This window comes from Vulpes vulpes, chromosome 10, assembly GCF_048418805.1.
Source record: "Vulpes vulpes isolate BD-2025 chromosome 10, VulVul3, whole genome shotgun sequence".
In the NCBI taxonomy this organism is placed as follows: Eukaryota; Metazoa; Chordata; class Mammalia; order Carnivora; family Canidae; genus Vulpes; species Vulpes vulpes.
In genome coordinates, this window is record NC_132789.1 from 28,353,445 (window position 1) to 28,372,479 (window position 19,035).

A 19,035-nucleotide genomic window follows, 5' to 3' on the forward strand; every position below is an offset into this window, starting at 1 on the left:
TTTTATCACTGGAGCTATGCAGTAAATTTTGAAATCAGGAAGTATGAGTCCTCTAGCTTTGTTCTTACCTTTTTAAGATTGTCTTGACTATTCAGGGTTGCTTGAGATTCCGTATGGATTTTAGGAAGGTTTTGCTATTTCTGAAAAAAAAATAAAATTGTCCTTGGAACATTGGTAGTAATTGCATTGAATCTGTAGATTACTTTGGGTAATAACACCACAATAGTATTAAGTCTTCCAACCCATGAATCTGGGGTTTTATCATACAAATCTTTTACCTTCTGGATTAAGTTGGTTCCTAATTGTTTTATTCTTTCTGGTGCTCTTGCAAGTGGAATTATTTTGTAATTTCCTTTTTAGGGAATTACATTGTTCGTTGTTCATTGTTACTGTATAGAAATGCAGCTGATTTTTGTATATTGACCTTGATTCTGCTACTTTGCTGAATTCATTTATTAAATCTAACTGTTCAAGGTTTTCTACATAGAAGACATATCATCTGCAGACAGAGATGATTTTACTTCTTCATCTTCAATATGGATGCCTTTTATTTCTCTTTCTTCCCTAATTGCCCTGGTTAGAACTTCCAGAACTATGTTGAGTAGAAGTAGCAAAAGTAGATGTCCTTGGCTTGTTCTTCCTCAGTGTAGAAAAGAGCTTTCAGTTTTTCACCATTGAGTATGATGTTTGCTGTGGTTTTTCATATATAGCTTTTTATAGTATGGAGGTAGTTTTCTTCTATTCCTATTTTTCAAGTATTTTTATCATGAAAGGTTGTTGAATTTTATCACATGCTTTTTGTGTATCAACTGAGATCATCACGTGGGTTCTTTCCCCTTCATTCTGTTAATGTGGTTAGTATATCACATTAGTTGATTTTTGTATGTTGTGAACCATCCTTGCATTCCAGAGATAAGTCCTAATTGGTCATGGTGTATAATCCTTTTAATGTGCTGCACTGAATTTGGTTTGCTAGTATTTTGTTGAGGATTTTTATATTAGTGTTCATAATGGATACTGGCCTGGAGCATTGTTCTCTGGTAGTATCTTTGCCTGGCTTTGGTTTCAGGGTAATGGTGGCCTCATAGAATGAGATAGAAACTATTTCCTCCTCTTCAATTTTTTGAGAAGTTCTTTAAATGTTGGGTAGAATTCATCACTAAAGTGATCAGTGGCTTTTCTTTACTGGGAGTGGTTTGGTTTGGTTTGGTTTGGGTTTGGGTTTTGTTTTTTTTTTTTTTTTTTTTTTTTGGTCACCAATTCCATTATCTTACTAGTTAAACATCTATTCAGATTTTTTGTTCTTTTTTTTTTTTAAGATTTTATTTATTCATGAGAGACACAATTTGAGAGAGAGAGAGAAAGAGAGGCAGAGACACAAGCAGAGGGAGAAGCAGACTCCACGCAGGGAGCCTGATGTGGGACTCGATCCCAGGACCCCAGGATCAGCGCTAAACTGCTGAGCCACCCAGGGATCCCAGATTTTCTGTTCTTTGTAATTCAGTCTTGATAGCTTTTGTGTTTCTGAAATTTTCCCATTTCATCCAGTTTGTTGGCAGACAGTTGTTTCTAGTACTCTGTTATAATCCTTTTCATTTCCATAGACTTGGTATAATATTCTCACTTGGTTTCATTTCTGATTTTAGTAATTTGAGGCTTCTCTCTTTTTTCTGAGTCAATTTAGCTAAAGTTTGTCGATTTTGCTGACTTTTTAATAAATTAACTTTTGATTTCATTGATTTTTTTTTTTCTATTTGTCTATTCTCTTTGGTTTATCTCTGCCCTGATCTTTATTTACTTTCTTTTACTAGCTTTAGGTTTAGTTTGTTCTTATTTTTCTGGTTACTTATTTTAAAGTCAGTTAGTTTGTTGATTTGAGATCTTTCTCATTTTTTAATATGTAAGAGTTTATTGCTATAAACTTCCCCTAAACTGCTTTCTGTGTGTCCCATAAGTTTTCGTATGTCACGTTTTACTTTTACTTTTCCCTAATTATTTTCTAATTTATCTTGTGAATTCTTCTTTGATCCATTATTTGCTTAAGATAATTTATTTTGAGTGGTAAAGCAACCTTGCATTCCTTGGACAAACTCTACTTAGCTATGATGTATTATCCTTTTTAACAAGTTAAATTCAACTTGCTAAAATTTTGTTTTGAGTTTTAGCATCTGGAGTGCCTGGGTGGCTCAGTGGTTGAGCGTCTGCCTTCAGCTTAGGGCATGGTCCCGGTCCAGGTTTCGAGTCCCCCATCAGGCTCCCTTTGAGGAGCCTGCCTCTCCCTCTGTGTCTCTGCTTTTCTCTCCGTGTCTCTCATGAATGAATAAATAAAATCTTTTAAAAAGTAAATCAAATTTTTGCATATGTGTCTAAGAGATATATTGAGCTGCAGTTTTCTTTGTTAATAATCTCTTTACCAGGATTTGGTATCAGTAATGTTGACTGTAGAATAAGTTGGTAGGAATTCTTTCTTCTCTAGTTTTCTGGAACAGTTTATTTACAGTTGCTATTTCTTCCTTCTTAAATATTTGGTAGAATTCCCCAGTGAAGTCATCTGGTCTGGTTGTCTTTGTAGGAACATTTTAACTACAAATCCAGTTACTTTAATAGAGACATAGGGCTATTCAGATTATCTGTTTCTTCTTGAGCGAAGTTTGGCTGGCTGTGTGTTTCAGGGAATCTATTCATTTCATCTGAGTTGTAGAATTTATTGGCATAATGTTCATAATATTCCTTTCTTAGAGGTACCAGTAGACTCTGAAGTGTTGTTTCTGCTCTCATTCCTGATAATGCAACTTGTGTATTTTCCCTTTTTTTCCTTATTAATCTAGCTAGAGGTTTATAAAATTTATCTTCTCAATGAACCAGTTTTTTAATTTATTTTCTTTATTATTTCTGTTTTTCTGTCTCATTGCTTTTTTCTCTGGCCTTTATTATTTACTTACTTCTGCTTACTAATTGGGTTTTATTTGTTCTTTCTCTTTAGTTTCTCATGGTAGACTTGTCATCATTTGAAGCTTTTCTTCTTTTCTGCTGTAGACACTTCTTGCTAGAAATGTTTCCCCTAAGTACTCATTTGGTGGCATCCCACAAATTTTGATTTTGATTCATTTTCATTCAGTTCAGAATACTTTCTGTTTTGATTTCTTCTTTGATCAGTGGATTATTTAGAAGTATTTCATTTAGTTTCCAAACACTTGAGGATTTTTCAGAGATCTTTCTGTTACTGATTTCTAACTTATTTTGATTGTGGTCAGAGAATGTACTTTCTATGACTTGGATCTTTTTAAATTTATTGAGACTCATTTTGTGGCACAGAATATGACTACCATTTAAGAAAATGCTAGTCTGCTGTTGTTGGAGAAAGGCTCTATAAATGTTAATTAGATACCACTCATTGACTGTTGATCATATCTTCATATCTATTTTCTAGCTACATATTCTATCAATTTTTGATAAAAGGCAACATTACAGTCTTTTGATTATAGTTGTAAATTTCTCTATTTCTCCTTGTAGTTTTAACAATGCATTTTAAATTATTACTGGTACTTAAATATGAAGAGTTATGTCCTCTTGAGAAATTTACCTCTGCCGTTATAAAATGACCTTCTTTATCCCTGAGAATATTCTGTGCTGTGAAATACTTTCTTTATATTAATATAGCCAGTCTGTCTTTTTCTTGATTATATTTAATGTGCTATACATTTCTCTAGTGTGTGTACTTCTTGCAGGTATCACATGGTTGAATATTACCATATTTTTAAAGTTACTCTTCTAGTGAGTCTTCTGAGGATTACAATACACATCTTATCCCCGTTGATTTAAGGTTTTTCTGCCTTAATATGGTGAAATATAGCAACTTTTTCTCCAGTGCAACTTTTTCTTCCCTTTTCCTTTGTGCTGTTATTATCATATGCATTATATTTGTGTTATAAACCCAGTAGTACAGGGTTATAATTATTGCTTTACTCAGTATTACTTTTTTTTTCTTAAATAAAAGAGGAAGACAGATGCGAGCAATTTTAGGCATGAGGGCTATAGACTCCCTGTTCTTACCTGAAATTATTTGCCTTTGATTAATTCCCAGAGCCCTGAAATTATTATTTTTGACAATTTTGTCCAGTTATATATTTGTTTTTTACAGGAGGAATTGTGGACCTCTCTTCCCCCACAGCTGGAAGTTTCCTTGCATGCTTCCTTTTTGGATTTCTTTTCCCCCCACCCTCTTTCACTAAACAACAACAACAAAGGAACACTTAGCCTTTCTTCTCCCAGAATTGTGTGTCCCCGTGGACTGAAGAGTCAGTAGAGTAAGAACTAGTGGACAGATAAAAATAGCTCAGTCTCCCACAGCTTCCTTTGAAATATTAGACTGCCTGTAGACAAGTAGGAGAAAAGGAAGTTCTCTTAATAAATTTATGAAGTGTTCATATGATACGTGCTAGTGTTTACCTGGGTAGCCCAGGCTTCTGGCATTTGCCACATTCTCTCAGGCCACTGCATTTCCAGCATTCTGAATCTTGTGGGGTGAGTGGAATTCTTTGTAGAAAGTAGCTTTCCTAACCTGAAAAGCTCAGATTTCTTGTGATTCCTCTTGTTTGCTGCATGCTGAGACAGGGAATAGAGAAGTGTCCCCTGCACATGCAACGCCCGGCCCCTGGTCTATCCAACACTGTCCAAATGGTATTTCTGTTGATACTCCCATTCCTTTCCAGCGAGGTCTTCAGTCTCACAAGCCAGAAACATCATGGAGTGCCTCTTCCCCCCCAGTCCTTCCTTTCCTGTCTTCCCTCTCCATTTTCCTAGCGCCCTGTCTTCATGATTCCAGTTAGAACTGAGGCAGGGGAGGGTGGAATGAGGGAGATCAGGAAAGCCGGGAGTTCCGCCAATAGATAGAGTGCAGTTAAAATAATACATTTGGAATTCCTGATAGTCAACGCAAAGCTTAGATGGTTTCATTTCCTCTTCTATAACTGGAATCTTAGGTCACAGGAATGACTTCCCAGAGTTAGAAAATCAAAAAGGTGCAGGCAGTAGATAAGGGTTTTGATCAGAATTAAATCTAGATTGAAAGTCTAAATTCTTTTTTAAATTTTACATTGCCAGTTTGGTTGGAAACTTAAGTTTCCATGCAGAAAGATCTTATTATTTGCAAATACCACTGTGTTCCAGGGGTTAAAAATACTTGAACAAAGGGAAAGGGAATGGCAGGTTTGTTGTAGTCCCACCCATTCTTTATGTGGACTTCCATATACTCACCCACTCTCTCCAGGCAGCTTCTCACACCTGCCACACCTGCCACAGCCTGGTCATTCATTCTGTGCCTTCTTGTCCAGGAAGCTGGCAGCAGCCTGGCATGAAGTTCACATGTCCACTGAGAGCTCACATCTCAGGGCTCCTCACAGGCCTGTGTCCTCTGATGCACATGGTGGAGGTTAGGCAGATGGCCTCATGGTCACAGTGGAGTGAAAGAGTGGTTTCCTGTTTTCAGGGGATTCCCTTTAATGCCAAACATAGCAGCTGGGAAACAAAGTTTTCCCAGAATCACAATGTACTTCTTGAGTTCTGTTTAAACATAATTTGACAGCCACTGTTAACATCTATTTACAGAAATGTCAAAGCTATAATTTTTTTAAATTAATTGCATAATACCATTACAATACATTAGTTTGATCAGCGATCTTATGTGCCTTAGGTGACACTACCTAGTCAAGATTTATCTCCCTCCCCCCCACACTGACACCAGTTCTTAAGTGCTGATGTTTACTTTTCTCATTGAGAACATCATTCAGAGCTGCATTTGGGGCCCGTGAATGTGCAAGGATATTCAGGCATGGTGGGCTGCACACGGCGATAGCAGTCTCACGGGTTCCTGTCATGGTTCCATTGACAGAATGGGCCTGTGGAAGTGCGAGAGGTGAGAGGGACCTGACGAGTTTGCACAGAGCCAGAGAGGCCTGTCCTCCTCTATCCGTACCTCAGCAGTCTGCTCCTCTTCCCCTCATCCTTTCCCCATTGGACTCCCAGCCACAGAGAAGACCTGCTGAATGTAGGAAACTGGTTGATTGTCAGTGTTCTTGGTTAGCTGTAAGATGATGGTCTCACAAGTTCATTTGTTTAGATAAAATTTGAAGTACTTAATTTGAGTTAACACCCACAATTCCACTCTCAGAAGTTGGAGAACATCAGACTTGCAGACCCCTGGGAGTCCTGCAGATGGAGGTTTGACTTCTTAGGTGATGGCATTGCAAATCAGAGAAGTGTCAGGCTTGCCTGAGATCATACATCTGGGCCCCCAAACACCCAGCCCTGTGTTCTCTCTACTGACCATCCTGCCTCCCTAGCAGGGTCCCAGGCTCTTCACTAAGTTTCCAGTAAATGGGTATTTTTATAATGAGTAATGCTGAGAAATAGAAGAGAAATCAAATAAGTAACATTTTCAGGAGCTGCTTAATTATTTTGCTAAAAGCAGAATCATTAAATTATCTGGGTCAAATAATCTTTATGTATCAGATAGCACACATGGTCCTTTACTGCCTTACATCATGAGAAAATTGTGTGTGTGTGTGTGTGTGTGTGTGTGTGTGTGTGTGTGTCTTTATGTTTCATTCACTTTCGATGGGATGCCAGCATAACAATATGAAGTCTACAGAGGAGTTGAAATTTGACAGGTTAATTTTATTATATACATGATGCTCTGGCTTTTCACAAATGAGTTTAGCCTGAGGTCATTCAGGAAATTTAGGATGACCTCTCTGTTTGTAGAAGCAGGTAATTTGTAAAGATGCTCTATTGCTGCCTCGTGATATATAATTATGGAAAGGGTAATTAACCATTAGATACTGGAGGGAGGAGGAAAGACACACTAGTTTCCTTTCCAAATGGGCTCTTTAGATTCAGGAGAAAGGAGGCTGGTCTGGTTACCTACTGCTACATACATAACACACAGCACCCCAGAAGTTAATGGCTTAAAATAATGATGACATTTATTTTGCTCATAAATCTATAGGCTTACTGGGGTCTACTCCATTCAGCTTCATCTGAGGCTCCTTCCCTCATCATGTCTGGTGGCTGACGGTGGCTGAGATTTTCTCTGGGCCGGGACCAGAAGCCTACACGCAGCCTCTCCCTGTGGCCTGGGCTTCCTCACAGCATGCTGGCTGTGTTCCAGGGCAAATGTCCCAAGAGAGAGAGATGAGCAAAAACCCCTCATTTTTTTTTATGACTTAGGAATCATGCAACATCTCTTTCTGCCACATTCTGTTAGTCGAGGCAGTCACAAAGGCCTGTCCAGTTGCAAGGGGAAAGGAGCTAGATTCCACCTCCTGATGGACGCAGCAAGGTTCTAGAGAGGATATAGGGCCAGAAATACTACTGCTGTGGCCTTTTTTGAAAATCCAATCTGCCACAGAGACTGTTGTCTTTTATTTAAGTAGAGCAGCTAATAACAGGACACTAACCTGGCATACCCTTATAATGATATTTTTTAAAAATACTGCCTCACAGGTGAGAGGGAACCTGGGTAGAGTAGGGACAGTCCGGCGAAGAAGTCCACCTTATGAAAGCTAGATGTGTTTGCCTGTACAGTTCTGCGTACCAAATCACTTGGCATCCTGAGAACTCAGGGACGTGACCGTCTCCCTTCTCAGAGCCCACCCAGGGTGTGAGTGCCATCGGTCACTTGGACTGTCTGGTTCCGCCGCGGTTTAACTGTGAACTGCTTCACAGTTACAGCACTGTGAAACACTAGGAAGTACAAAGCTTAAAAACGGAGAGAACCTAGGTGGCAGCACAAAACCTAGGTGTTTGTGGCCCTGGGATCCCTTGTTTTAAAAAAACAGTTGTATTGAGGTAGAACTGACATATAATCAGCTGCACATATTGAAAGTTTACAATTTGATGATTTTTGACATATATATATGCCTGTGAAACCATCCCCACCCACAGTGAGTATATCAGTGTCCGTAGAAGATTCCTTAAGCCTCTTTGTACCCCCTTCGTCCTACCTTCTCCCACCGCCACCCCCCTGGCAACCACAATCTGCTATCACTATGTAGTGTTTGCATTTTTATAATTTCATATAAATGGGACAGTAGTGTGTATAATTTGGGGAGGGTTCTGGCTTCTGTCACTTAGCATAATGATTGTGAGATTTATTCATATTGTGTATATCAATAATTCATTTCCTTTTTTAATTCTGAAGAGCAAGTCCATTTTATGGAGGCATCACCATTTGTTTATCCGTTCAGCTCTTGCTAGACATTGGGTAATTTCCAGTTACTGCTTTTAAGTAAAGCTCCTGTGAATATTCATGTGCAGGGAGTTTGCACAGACATCTAAAAAATGGATTGGCTGGATTATGTGGTAGGTATAGGTGTCACTTTTTTTTTTTTTTTAAGATTTTATTTATTCATGAGAGACACAGAGAGAGGAACAGAGACATAGGCAGAGGGAGAAGCAAGCTCCCTGCGGGGAGCCTGATGTGGGACTCGATTCCAGGACCCTTGGGATCATGCCCTGAGCAAAAGGAGTATGCTTGACTGCTGAGCCACCCAGGTGTCCCTAAGTGTCACTTTTTAAGAAGCTGCCATACTATCTTCCAGAATGGCTGCACCAGCAGTGTGCGACAATTTCAGTTCCTTTACATCCTCACCAAGACTTTGTGCCGTCTGCTTCAGCCACTTGAATAACTTGTGTGGTGATACCTCATCATGGTTTTAATTTTCCAGTCCCCTGGGAACTAATGGTGTTGAGCATCTTTCCTTGTGCTTATTTGCCATCCCTGTATCTTCTTCAGTGAGGTGCCTGTGCACAACCAGAATGGTCAAGTACAAGGAAGGATATGATGCAGTCTAGAGCATGACCTTTGCCCTCAAGGAACTTTCAAAATTATTTCTGAAACATAATAATATTTCCAGGCCTTTTAAAATGATGCCTTTTCCTGGGCATAATTTAACCTTTTTAATGACTCAGATTTGTAATCATAAGCATTCATGACTGTACTGTGTAGAATCGTTTTGACTGGCCTTTATATTTTTACTTTTGCTGCATCACATCCTTCCTTATGACCCTCAACCCTCTCTATCTGGCTGTATCCTAATGTGTTTTAGAGCAAGAAACCACAAAAAGTGCTTATAACCAACTTGCATGCAAAACAAAACCAGAAAAGTCAGTATGGGGTCAGGAATAAAGTGCCACACACAAGGCCCTAATGGAACGCAGGTTCCTCCCCTCCCTCGTAACAGCATCATGTTCTCCCACTGGTGGTATCTGATGATATTTGGTCCAGAGTAAAGTGTTTCACCATTTCCCTTCACATTTACTGCGCTAATGGGAAGGTAAGGGGCGCCTGGGTGACTCAGTTGGTTAAGTGCCTGCCTTTGGCTCAGGTCACAATGCCAGGGTCCTTGGGATTGAGCCCTGCATCGGGTTCCCTGCTCAGTGGGGAGCCTGCTTCTCCCTCTCCCTCTGCCCATCCGCCTGCTTGTGTTCTCTTACGCTCTCTGTCAAATAAATAAAATCTTAAAAAAGGGGGGGGGGGCGGGTAAGTAAACCACTGAGTTTGGCTGTAGGAGAGGGTGGTTCCATAGGTGTGATACCTGTTTTGAAATGTTTTGCCATTTTCCCTTGCCAAAATGGTAGGTGTAGAAACAAATACCCTGACAGATTTAAAAGAACAGTTTAGTCTCTGCCATAAGCAATAAGATAAGTTCATCTTAAGGTGAGTATACACTTGAGCATCCCTTTGATGAGATCATTTCCTTCCCAAGCTACTGAAAGACCACAGCCACTTCGCAAACAGGCAGCCTTGCACTTCAGTGTTCTGGGTCAGACCAGATACATTCCCTATGAAAGGGAGGTGCCATGCTGGGGAAGACCAGTAGTCCTTCTAGGCTCATGTTCTGTCTAGGTATGTATCAGAGAGTGTTCTGAGGGGCAGGAGATTCTCCCCTGAAATGTGAGTACCACGAGGATAATGATGCAACCAAATGCCCCCTGCTAAGGGCCCACTGCCAGTGCAGTGGTCTAAATCTTTGCTCTGTGTAGAATTAATAGTGTCTTGTGGTCTCCGTGTGGTAGTATCCTTCTGTGCCAGAATTACATTTTTCAAATTTAAGGTATTTGGGTGAGTCTAGGTATACTTAGTGTCTATCCTTCATGCTTAAGTGCTGTCTTCTAGCAGCCCTCATCTTTAGAAGCTGAAGCTTTTTTTTTTTTTTTTTTTTTTAAAGACCTACCTCCATACTGAACCTTTCAGATCCTCTGGACTCTTTTTCCCTCTGAATTTCTCTACTTTCCCTCAGAGCTTTCTTAAACGAGCACATTATTCAGCAGTATTCAACAAACCTTTGTGAAGTGTCTGAAGAGTGTGCTAGATCTTCAGGTCAGTGTTTGGCAAGAACACGCCTGAAACAGGGAAATTAAGTCATATAAGTGCTATTTGTTGCAATAGGCACAGGGAGAGCTGTAACAGAAGCCTGTGTGACTGTCACAGAACCATCAGATCTTTATCTCCGGCCCAGACAGCAAGTGTCCTGAAGTTCCAGGTGTGAACTAGAGTAGAGGGACGTGGAACCAGCATGGCTGGCTTCTGGTACTCCAGGGCTTCTCCTGGGCAGGAACAGAAGTCTGCTGTCTCACTCTTATTTGTGGTCTAGAAGGTGGAATCAGCACTATCTTGGGGGAGGTAGGAGAAGGGGACAGGATGAGCCAAGCTCCAGCCAAAGGCACTGTTTCATGTACCTCACAGACTCTGTCTTAGTAAATCCTCATAATTGGGTTATCTTTCCCATTTTGCATATGAGAGAGTGCAGATTTCTCCAGGTAAACTGCCCCCACAGTCTTGGAACTAGTAGAGAGTGGCCCCAACATTCAAAGCCCAGGTCAGCGGGACTCTAAAACCCAAGATACTTCTATAACACCACTCTGCTTTTCCAGAGCGGTGGCTTTCACATCGGTATAAAGAATTTCCTAAGACTTAAAAAAGGAGGAGCACAGTCAGCCTTGCAAGGTAAAGAGCTTATTCCTGTCATCTTTTCTCAGAGAAGGTATTTGAATAGGGTCTTTGTGTGAGCCATGGCTTCTTACATGGGGCAGCTTTCAAGGCCCACACCACCCAGATTGGCCTGCATCCATCTGTTTCAGAGCCTGGGTACAAAATTGGTGGCATTTGTTTTAAGGATAAACTAAGGGAAGCCCTCCTGTGGATGTTTTGGAGTGCCTGATTTTCTTGCCATCAGACACACAAATTCTCAGGAAAGTTGTTGGGGGTTAGGATGAGAAGATACAGCTTCTCTCTCCCTCCACCAAGCCCTTCCCCAGAGCACAAGCCACGGTAAATGTTGCTTGAGGATTGCTATGAGTGTGTCTCCTTTAGTTCAAATTGCATTTTAGTGAGTAATAACCCCTGCCAAGGCTAAACTAAATCTAGAAAAGGCAGGACTAATTCCTAATCTTCTCATAAGACTACTCACAACATGCCCAAGGCTCATGAATCAGTTATGACCTAGCCAGCAATTCTGGCCTACTGTCCATTCCTAGTGGCAGTTTTCCTAAATTTTCAAAAAACAGGCATCCTAGTTCCTGTGAAAAGTCTCCCTTTGGAAGGGTTTATGGGAATCATGGGGACTTAATCTCATCTCTTAGGGTAGCATTTGCTAACTTATCCTGAATTGTTCCCCCAAAATAGGTTCATTTGACTAAAACAATTTATAGCACATTAAACCCAAAATGCAATTATACTTTAAATTTTGTTTTTGTGAAGCTTCAGTATAGTTGGAGCTGTATCTTAGAAGTATGCTTGCTACTTTGGGCAGCATCATTGTGGTTAAATCTGGCTACCTCACCCAAGGAACCATGGTGGCCTCGCTCCTGTGACTTTGGAATGACCGTACACAGAGAATGATGTATCATGTTCCTTTTTGGTTACTGCAGTTACTCAGTTTATCCTAGAGGTGAGGGGAGCAGCTTGATACCCTGCCTCCTATGTTCAGCTACTTGTTTGATTTTAAGAATTTTTTTTTTTAAGTAGGGCCATAAAAATTCCCATAAAACCCACTCTTGAGTCGTTACATTTAAGCAATGTATGTTGAGTGCACACTCGAGGATAAGTTGGTTCCTTATGAGATTTACTCAGTGTATAGAGTTTATTGAGCATGAACTACTTCAGAACATCTGCCAGTGGTTTTTGTTTTGTTTTGTTTTACTGTGGTAAAACAGACGTAACCTAAAATTTTACCATTCCAGCCATTTTTTAATTCACAGTTCAGGGGCATTAAAGTACATTCACAGTATTATGCAGCCATCGCCACTGTCTGGTTCCTGAACTTTTCCTCACCCCAAAGGGAAACCCCCATCCCCATTGGCAGTCACTCTGTATTCCCAGCCCCTGCCACCACTCATCTGCTCTCGGTCTCTGGATCTCACTGGTTTGGATACTGCATATAAATGGAGTCATGCAATATATGGCCTTTGTGTCTAGCTTTCTTCTGGCTAGACACAAAGGATGTTTCAAGATTTATCCATGTTGTAACATGTATCAGCACTTCATTTTCTTTAATATCATATTGTATGGACATACCACATTGTGTTTATTTTCTTCCTTGGTAGATGTTTGTTGCTCGGTTGTTTCCATATTTTGGCTATTGTGAATAATGCTGCTGTGAACATTCCTGTGCAGGTATTTGTTTCAACAGCGGTATTCACTTCTTTTAGATGTATGCCTAGAGTGGACGTGCTAGGTCACCTGACAGTTCTCTGTGTGACTTACCGAGGAACTGCCACAGCAGCTACAGCATTTTACATTCCCATCAGCAGTGTGCAATTCTCATTTCTTTACATCCTTGCCAGCACTTGTTATTACATTTTGTTTTTTTGTTTTTTTGTTTTTTTGTTTTTTGTTTTTTTGTTATTCCATTTTGTAAAATAATGTGTGTCCTGTTGGGTATGAAGTGGTAGCTCTTAATGGTTTTATTTGCACTTCCTCCTGACTGATGGAGTTGAGTGTCTTCTTGTGTGCTGTTAGCCATCTGTCTGTCATCTCTGGAATAATGTCTGTTCACATCCTTTGCCCATTTTGCATTTGGGCAGTTGGGTTGTTTGTCTTTCAGTTGGGTTGTTGAGTTGTAGTTTGGTTTTTCATGGAAATTTTCAGATACCCCCTAAAGTAATGAGAGTGGAAAAGGGATCCTGTGCACACATCCCCCAAGCACAAGTCATTGCACACAGTCCTTGAACTCTCCACCCCCCACCTGGAGGTTTCCAGAACAATTCCCAGCTATTGAATGTCCTCTCACATTTAGTTTAAACTTCCCAGTTGAAGTATGGTTTTATAGTTGGTTTGCTAGAATTAAGGTCTAGATAAGGTTCACACATTGCATTTGGATAATATACTTCTTTTAAGTCAATCTAAAAAATATACCCTCTACCCCACCCACTCCCCTTCAGTTTGTCTTCTTGAAGGAATTGGATCATGTATCTTACAGAACTACATCCCTGTGTTGTTCTCCCTGGTATAAGCTGAAGATAGCACTAGAAGTTAGATTTGATTCCAGTTTTAGTGTTTGGCAGAAACACCTCAGCTGTGGAGTTGTGTCCGGCTCTCCAGGTAGAGCAGAGCAGGACAAGTTCTCTCAGGTGGCACCGGCCACTTATCATTGTTGTTGCCAAGCAACACGTTTCCATTTCTGCCAATCACTCTTGCTTCATTGTAATTCCTCCTCACAGGCACACTCCTTTGTCAGCTGTTTAATTGCTTTGCTGTCCAGTTTGGTCAGGAAAGTTCCATGTGGTGCTTGCTCCTCTCCCTTGATTTCCTAGCACTGGGGATCGTGAGTGGTTTCTAGCTGGGCTGAATGTGCTTCTGTGAGCATCACCATGGACTCCAAATTTGACCTTTTCAACGTTCCCATCCACTGCATTTGTACCCATCAGTCTTCAAATCAGTGGTCCTGGCTCAGGTCATCAGGAGACCTTTAAAGAAAATAATGTCCAGACAGCTGGGTCGGCCTCTGAGGTAGACCTGAGCATGCTGCTTTGAGAAGGCTTTGCAGGTGATTCTGTTGCACAACAAAGATGGAAGGTCCTTGTTGGAACCCCCTCTCTGACAAGGGGCATAAGATGCAGGGCCGGGTCCTCAGCATTGTCGACTCACCCTGGGCTGTCTGCCCATACTTCCTTCCTTGCTCCCACTTTACCCCGTAGTTCCAACACCTGGACTTCATGATGAGCAAGGCTCACAGATGTGTGCTGCCTGCCCTCCCCTCCCCGGCTCTTTCCTCCCCTCCCCTGACCTAAAGCAAAGCTTGGCTAAACTTCATAAAGGAGACAGCACTAAAGTCCCCAGGGAAACACCCTTAGATCTGCAGCCAGAGTGGACCTGCCAGTTTACACCGAGGCAGCCTTGGGCACCAAGTAGGTTCTGCTTGTTAACTTCCAGAGTCTTCTGGGGCCTTCTGTATTTAACACTACCAGGAGTGGTAAATACTGTCTTTTGATGTCTTTCTCCCTCTCTTTTATTTTTATTTTATTTTATTTTATCTTTAATTTTTTTTTAAGTTTTTATTTATTCATGACAGAGAGAGAGAGAGGCAGAGACACAGGCAGAGAGAGAAGCAGGCTCCATGCAGGGAGCCTGATGTGGGACTCCATCCCAGGTCTCCGGGATCACACCTGGGCCGAAGGCAGCGCGAAACTGCTGGGCCACCGGGCTGCCCAATCTCTCTCTCTTTTAGACATCACATCCCCCTTCCATACCACCCAGAAAAAGGTCCCCCCATCTACTTTTCAGATTTCCCTCCAGACCTTGCCCCCGTGGTCTGGGGCTGAGGCAGTTGGGTAGGGGTTTTGTTTCTAATGCACTTGTACCTCTTGAAGGCTGGGCTGTGACCCCCCAGCAGGTGGCATTCCCAGCATCTTCAGTCATGGGAAGGACTCTGCCTCTCTGCCTGTGGTTTGGGCCTGTGACACCACTGTCAACTGTTGAGACGGGCCTAAGGAAATCGGTGTGAGCAGGGGGGTGAATCATGGTGTTTGGCTTCTTGCCCTATGCCCATAAAAGTGGCATTTCCTTAAATAGATCAGAACCTTAATAACTATTTAAAGAACATGTGGTATTTGGGGGTGTATTTTATGGCCCTTAATTAAACAGACAAATTAAAACATTTCTAAGATGTTTTATGACTTTTTAAATCTTTTTCTGTGGAGATTTGTGTAACGTTTTCTGTCTCTTTCCCCAGCCCTCAGCACTCAGTGTGTGCGAGGGCACATGAGAGTGGGGCCACCTGAAGGCCGCATCTGATCTTAAGTCCTAGGAGCAGGAGAGGAATTGTGGCTCAGCTCCGGAAGGAGCAAGTGGGAAACGCCCAGCCAGTCCTGTGCAGGGGTGGGAGGCATTGGGCGATTTTATGAGTCTAGGTCTGTTTTTATGATAGTGGAAAGGACAGCAGATGGGCTTGTGAAGCAGGCCACGTCCATCTGCCCCATCAGATCTCTCAGTGGACATTTCCTGGATGGGAGGACGTGCGCCTCAGTTGAGTCTGTGCTGAAAGCTTTCTTGAACTCTTGTTCCTGCACATATCATAGCCCTCTTGTTCTTGTCCGCCTAATCCAAACATAGACTTATCTGGAAGAGTAGAAAAGCCCTGAATTGACCTGAAAACCAAGTGCAAAATCTGAATTTATTAATTAGAAACTTGCATTATAATTCCTAGTATGTTCCATTGACTCTATTAAAAAGAAAATTATTTTCTTCCTAGAGAGCTTGGCACCATTGCCTGTGAAGAATGAGCAGTAGAAAGTCCTTCCATTAGTGTGCATATTCACCTCAAAACATCATGTTTTGGGCTTTATGAGTAGTTTATTTTAAAGGTATTGGGTGGCCTGCGGAAGAAGCTGTCTGTGTAGGGGTGAGGCCCTTGACCCTGCCACAGCCCTGCACTGATCTGCAGAGTGTAAATGGGTCCTTCTGCCCAGAGGGAAGGCTTTACCATTAAAGACTCTCCTTAGGTATCGAAAATGCCACTTTTTAAAAATAAAGAGGCCACTCCTAGACCACCTTTGTGAGAGAAACATGTCAAAAAGCATATCTATGAATGTCAAGACCATTACAGATAATTGAACTTTGTGATGAAGTGGCTTCTTAAACCTAAATTAATAGCTGCAAAAGTAAGAGCTCCAGAGAAGCCAGGGGACCTTTCCTGTCTTCCCGTCTGGATTTTCTAGCACTCTTTTTTGGCCTCAGAGAACAAGCTTTGTTGTTTACATAGACTTTTCTCTGTTCAGTCTGCATTATTTCCTAGTAGTTTGCTTTTTTCAGCCCTGAGCATCAGAAACAATGAAACAAGAAGTAAGATGGGGAGCAGAGGGGGTGCAGGCCCTGCGCTGCTGTGGTGGCAGGGGCTGGCGGTGGTGGCAGCCTTCCCTGGGGCCTGCTTTCTCATTCTCAGCATTTTTCCACCTCCCTTGAGGCCCTGGCCTCATTTTCCCCCAAGGTCTCTCTGGAAGGCTGAGGAGGTTGAGGGATGGTGGCAGAGCACGCAGAGGTCTCACTTGGGTTCGGTACGGAGTGGCCTCTCTGTCCTCTGCTGGGTACAGCACCCAGACTGGCTCCCTCCAGCAGGGGGAAGAGCGACACCCGCCAGCCTGCCTGGGCTGGGACTTTGTTTTGATTTGGAAGTTTGGCTGTCAGGTACTTCAAAGTTAACTCCCCCTACCCTGGAACCCACGAAGCCATTGTTTCCTCATTGTTTAAATTTCTTTGGCATGTTTTGTAAATGAAGTCACTGCTCAGCCTGGAGGTTCCAGGCTTGAGGTTGAGTTTGTGTTGAGGAAGCTAGGGAAGGCTGGGGTTCCCACAGCTGGGGAGCTGGGGCGCAGTCGTTTCCTCTGGTGCAGGAGCCTTTGCCTCGTGGTGTGGGGAGGCCAGGCACGTAGGCGGCTCTGCCAGACGCCCGCCTTTCAGCTGGAGAGGGGGCTGCGGCGGCAGGAAATGGAGATTTGTTTTCCTCCAGAAATGAATGTGGCCTCTGGGGGCAAGCGTTGAGAGTCCTCAGCAGCCACATGTTGCCGTTCGCCTTGCACAGGGCTTGGACACGTTGATAAGAAGCTGCTTGCCCTGCCATCCATGCGATGGTACGCTGTGCCCTCGGCTCTTTGATCAGAGTGCTTGTCATGAGATCTAGTTGGGATGCTAGGAGGAGCCTGGACGGGCTTTGGACAAGCCTGAGTTTGAATAACCACACAGATCAGCTCTGGAACCTGGGCCTCCTTGAGCCCCAGCCTTCTTACCTAAAACTGCTCCTGGGTAATGGAATTAAAATGACACCCTGTCCTCCCTGCTGCCAGCCCAGCACCTTGGACAGGTCACTTCCCTTCGCTGGTTCCAATTTCCTCCCAGATGGCACGGAGGCCCCTGGCTGGCTGCTTCCTGAGATTCAGATGAGATGAAAGAGGCCAGTTTGCTATGGCAGCAATCAGCAGTGACTGTCGGACACCTCTGGTTGCATGGCGCCCTCGCAGGAGGGGTGACTGTCATCGTCCACTGGAGTGAGGGCCTGTCGAGAATGAGACAGGAATGCTTGTTTGGACTGTGTCTTCACACCAGGAAGTGTGAGGACTACAGCCTGGAGGCAGGGAGGACCTGCAGGCCCTGGGGGGGCGGGGGTTGGTGGGCTTGCTCTTAGAGGCCGAGTCAGATGGCCCTGAAAGCTTACTGAGACCTTCCCTGTGACTCTTGGCAGGTTTGCATCCTTTTGTGCTTTAATCTGGTAATTTTTCTCACCACAGTTTATGAACAATGCTTTCAGGCCAGATAGGCGAGACCGTCCACCCCAGATAATCAGGTTACAGAGGGGAAATGACCTCTGGAATAACTGCCCACAGAGCTGCTGCCTTTTTGAAGACTTGTGTTTGAGTAGAAGCCCCCCACACAGGGCAGCATTCTGAGTGTCTGCAGTCAGGGGTCAGACCAATCATTTTGATGATGAAGCTGATGAGAAGTTCAGCACTGTGTACTTCCACACTCCTTGCTGCTTTTGTAAGGGTACTGACGGAGCACTGGGAGTCTGGACTGAGGCTGTCTTCCTGGAAGGGCCACTTGCCAGCCCGGTTCTATCCTCCCCATCTGCCTCTTGTCCATGAGCCCCAGGTCCCCTGCTTGGCAGGAGGACCTGACAGCTTGAAAACCTGGGGTGAGGGATTGCAGTTTTTAAACTCTATGCGTACGCATAGTATTTGTGTTGCTGTGATCACTTGTCCCTGGGAGTAGTGGGAACCTGTATCCAGGAGTGGGTGGTTTGCCTTCTCTAATAAAACGTGGGCTTTCCCAGCCCCTAGGAGCTGACCGTTGATGCAGTTGAAGTCTGTGCGAAGGAAACTGGGGCCGTAAACAAGAGATACTTGGGAAGTGCCCTCTTGCTCAGTTTGTGGCATTTATATAAAATGTGTGAGTTTCCAAAATTTAACTGTGGAGTTTCAACTTTAAAAGAATTCTTGCAAATAAGGGTAAAGGCTACTTATCAGCCAAACTGTGTTATCAATTAGTCAGCTATTCTGAATATGTTACTTTTATAGTTGCAAGTAATTTACTATGAATGTGGAAAGTAGGAGGAAGTTCAGGTGGTCTGCGGAACAGCTCTTTGGGAAAGCACAGAGCCCCAGCGTGCGTCGGCTCCCAGCATCTCCTAAGGCAAGAAGGCAGCTGTTGATGTCCTCAGAACACACAGGTTTTGATGGACTATAAATCTGTGCCTCGAGCCCTAACGGGAGGTCAGGCTGAATCATAACTTTTTAACATAGGACCTCTGCTCCCCAGGGCCCCACGAGGCTGCTGAGCTGCCAGACGAGCTCCCTGCGCCCATGGTCCTTCCGTGAGGGGGAGATGGCAGTGACCTGGGGGTGTGGGCAACTGCTGAAAAGGCTGCCAGTCTGTCTTGGGACGTGGCCCCCTTAGCCCACTGTGCCTTCTCCAGAGCCTCCCCTGCCTGGGGTTCGGAGGCCATGTGGCACTGAGGCCTCCTTCCCCTACTCAGCATGCTCCTG

At 43.2% G+C, this 19,035-nt stretch overlaps 1 protein-coding gene across 20 annotated transcripts in view; it reads left to right on the forward strand.

The window, feature by feature from the left end:
• Positions 1-19,035, forward strand: part of SPECC1L (sperm antigen with calponin homology and coiled-coil domains 1 like) — a 130,172-nt gene that overhangs the window by 105,697 nt on the left and 5,440 nt on the right. The gene's annotated exons all lie outside the window — the stretch shown is intronic.